This window comes from Pseudorca crassidens, chromosome 17, assembly GCF_039906515.1.
Source record: "Pseudorca crassidens isolate mPseCra1 chromosome 17, mPseCra1.hap1, whole genome shotgun sequence".
NCBI classification, from domain to species: Eukaryota; Metazoa; Chordata; class Mammalia; order Artiodactyla; family Delphinidae; genus Pseudorca; species Pseudorca crassidens.
The window spans coordinates 22,141,884-22,146,186 of record NC_090312.1 but is presented as its reverse complement, the minus strand read 5'-3'; positions in this window follow the sequence as shown (position 1 = coordinate 22,146,186).

Here is a 4,303-nt window from a genome sequence, read left to right as displayed (position 1 = left end):
GGATTTCTGGATCATATGGTAGAATGTGTTTAGTTTTGTAAGAAGTTGCCAAACTGTCTTCCAAAGTGGGTGTACCATTTTCATTCCTATCAGCAATGAAAGTTCCTGTTGCTCCACATCTTAACCAGCATTTGGTGAGGTCAATGTTGTAGATTTTGGCCATTCTAATAGGCGTGTAGTGGTGTCTCACTGGTGTTTTAATTTGCATCTTCCTGATGACATATGATGTGGACCATTTTTTCATATGCTTATTTGCCATCTCTATATCTTCTTTGGTGAGGTATCTGTTAAGGTCTTTGGCTCATTTTCTAATTGAGTAGTTTTCTTATTGTTGAGTTTAAAGTTCTTTGTATATTTTGGATAAAAGCCCTTTATCAGATACGTATTTAGCAAGCATTTTCTCCTAGTCTTTTTTATTTTCTTAATAATATCTTTTGCAGAGCAGAAATTTTTAATTTTAATGAAGTCCAGCTTATCGATTATTTCTTTCATGGATTGTGCTTGTTGCTTTATCTAAAAAGGCATCACCAGGACTTCCCTGGTGGTCCAGTGGTGAAGAATCTGTCTTAGAATGCAGGGGACACGGGTTCGATCCCTGGTCGGGGAACTAAGATCCCACATGCCACGGGGCAACTAAGCCCGCACGCCACAACTATTGAGCTCGTGCACCTCAACTAGAACCCACGTGCCACAAACTACAGAGCCCACGCGCTCTGGAACCCGAGCGCCACAACTACAGAGCCCATGTGCTCTGGCATCTGCGCGCCACAGACAGAGAAGAAAAAAACCCACATGCCACAACTAGAGAGAAGCCCGCGCACTGCAAAGAAAGATCCCACATGCCTCAATGAAGATCTGGTGTGCCACAACTAAGACCCGACGCAGCCAAAAATTTTAAAACTAACTAAATAAATAAAATAATAAATAAATCTTTAAAAAGTCATCACCAAAACTAAGGTCATTTAATTTTCTTCTATGTTATCTTCCAGGAGTTTCGTGTTTTGCATTTAAGTCTGTGATCCATTTTGAGTTAATTTCTGTGCAGAGTGTGAGGTCTAACTTTTTTTTTTTTTTTGGCATGTGGATACAGTATCCAGTTGTTCCAGCACCATTTGTTGAATGGTGAAAATTGACAGCAGAGAGGCTTAGTAATATCCAAGATCACTAGGAAAGGGTAGAATTTATATTTATTTATTTATATATATACTTATTTATTTATTTAAAAATTTTAATTTGTTTATTCACTTGGCTGCGCCAGGTCTTAGTTGCAGCACGTGGGATCTTCGTTAACACATGCAGGATCTTCGTTGCGGCATGTGGGCTCTTAGTTGTGGCATAGGGTATCTAGTTCCCTGACCAGGGATCGAACCTGGGTCCCCTGCATTGGGAGTGTGGAGTCTTAACTGCTGGACCGTCAGGGAAGTCCCAGAAGTTATATTTAAACACTGAAAGTCTAGCTTTGAAGACCGTAGTTTTTTTTTTTTTTGGCTGTGGTGGGTCTTCATTGCTGCAGGTGGGCTTTCTCTAGTTGCGGTGAGCCAGAGCTACTCTTCATTGCAGTGTGTGGGCTTCTCATTGCGGTGGCTTCTCTCGTTGTGGAGCACGGGCTCTAGGCACACAGGCTTCAGTAGTTGTGGCTCATGGGCTCTAGAGCGCAGGCTCAGTAGTTGTGGCGCATGGGTTTAGTTGCTCCACAGCATGTGGGATCTTCCTGGACCAGGGATTGAACCTGTGTCCCCTGCACTGGCAGGCGGATTCTTAACCACTGCAGCACCAGGGAAGTCCCATGTAGACTGTACTTTTAACTGCTGGGCTAATGTTGGTAATTCTTGCCAATAATTATAATAATGATATGGATAATCACTGCTATTTCTTAAGCATTTGCTACGTTAAAGGCATTTTGATAGGTGGTGAGTGAAACTAGACATGGTACCATTTAGTTTCTAGAAATAAATATTATATTTCCATATATATTATTTATTATGCTATAGGTAATATTTTTTATCCCATTTCAATGATGGAGAAACTAAGACTTAGGGAGGTTTAGTATCTGCTAGTGAGTGGCAGACGCACTCTTTGAACAGAGGTCTGACTCCCTAGCCCATGGGTTCAACTGTCAGCTAATAACTTACTTAACTTTTGGAAATTTAGTTTTGCCAGTGGTCTCTGCTGCATCCTGCAGGTCCTTCCTACGAAAGGGAAATAAAACAACTCTTTGCCTGAGTCCAAAGATAGGATCAAAATCCCCATGTCTCCTTTAAATTGTTCAACCCATCCCAGATTGCATTTATTACTCTTATTTTAAATACAGGCCACAGAGACCAAGTAGTCTGCTTCATGAAATATGGAATAGCAGGAGGAGACGTTTGTTTTCTAATGGGGAAGTGGAGGATGCCAGCAATAACTTCCCATGTTTCCATTAAGATGTACTATTGGTGCTTGCATTCATAGAGTTGAATCCATAAATTTATAGAAAATTATACTCATTTTCTTCATCTCAGAAATCAGAAGTTTCCAAGTAGGAAAGCAAATTGACTTTCACGTAATTTTCTTAGCTCATTTCAGTTGAGGAGCCTTTTACTATCTGAAGTTTTCTGAGTGTAGCTCAGAGGCAAATGAATCTTTCACTTTAAATAGCATGAAACATCTGAGAGTTAGTTCTTATCTGTTAAATTAATAGTTCATGGAATTCCATGCACTGTAGAGTTTGTCCTAAATTCACGGTAGAATGAAAGTCCTTCTCTCTAATGGAAAAACTTTCACTGCTGTGCTGCGATTGGTTTTGCCCAAGATTGCATTTTGCACATTGATTTAATTAGGTGATTCTCATTCTGTTTTACTTTAAGATGATGTCTCTATGGGATGAAGTGAATGTTTTTTAACAGAGATATGATGCAGACAAGAATTAGTTATTAGCTAATATCAGAGATTGTTGATCCAGTCATTAGACTGCCAGGCTGAAGTGACCGAGATTAAGAGATACTTTTCAAGAGCACTCTTCAGATGGTAAAAATTGAACAATGTTCCACATGAGTTCTTCCCTTTATATTACAATTTCACATTTTAGAATTCAAAACAAATGGTAAATGTGAAATTCTCTATTAAAAACTTTCTATAATATATACTCTGTTAAAAATTTTCTGTGAAAAATTTATTTCACTAAAAACTTGCAAGCCCAAACACGCAACTCCAACATACAAAACTGTTCCCTTTTGTTCTGAACATAGCACTGTTCTCCAGATGGGGCCCAACCTTCACAGAAAAAACCTTATTGATCCCCTCTCTCATTATAAATCTTTAATAATGATACGGAAGACCCAAACATAGTGAAAAATAAGAACTGACTGAATGTTAATTGCATTTGAAAGTAGGTTGTGTTCATATTAGTTTTTTGGACCACTTTTAACCCACACTAAGCTTACTGTCAATAAAAGCCCTTCTGATTGTAAAAAATTTATTATTATACTTGCTGCTGCTAAGTCACATCTTCCTATATTTGTGCAATTGTTTCTTACGTTTATCCTTAGTTAATTTCTTATTGGTGTATTTTTGGTTCATCTTAGTACATGGAGATATTTTTTTAGTTTTGATTTTGTCAACAGTGTTATCTGGAAGTTTTGGGGGTATAACTTTATCCAAGTCATTAACAATAAACAATGAAGCATATAAATATTAACCAGCCAGCACCAAGGACAGAGTCAATATATAGTTAGAGCAGTTGGATTGATTCTGTTATCATGTGTATATTTACGTGGACTCAACTTTAGCATTGATGTACACTTTTCTAACAAAAGACTAACTCATACCCCAGAAGGCCAAGGGACTGATTTGTAACGGAAGATTTAACTGCTGTGACTAATGTTATCATCATATCCACCAGCTGAAATTCTTCCTATTGTCAAGATATCTGGGACTCCAACTCAATAATCAGAATGATTCTCATTCTGAGAATGATCTTGCAGAGCTAAATCAAGCTGAACTCACCTAAGAATTATTTCATCTTTTTGTATTCACCCATATAGATTATCAAGAAATCTTGATTTACCAATTGGTTGTGTATCATACGTCAATTTGGGATTTTTTTGGTTTGAATTTGTAACCTATTTTCCCCTAGTAATGATATTACCATGGTGGTTAAATTCCCAGCTATTCCAATAAAACTTGTTTGAGCTGTAATGTGGATAAAACAATGTACTTTTAGCAAAAACAGATAGAAAATGGTAGCTGTCTTAAAACTAATAATTAAACAAAATAAACACAATGAATGAAAACTTGCTCATAAAATATTCACAAAAATTCTCCT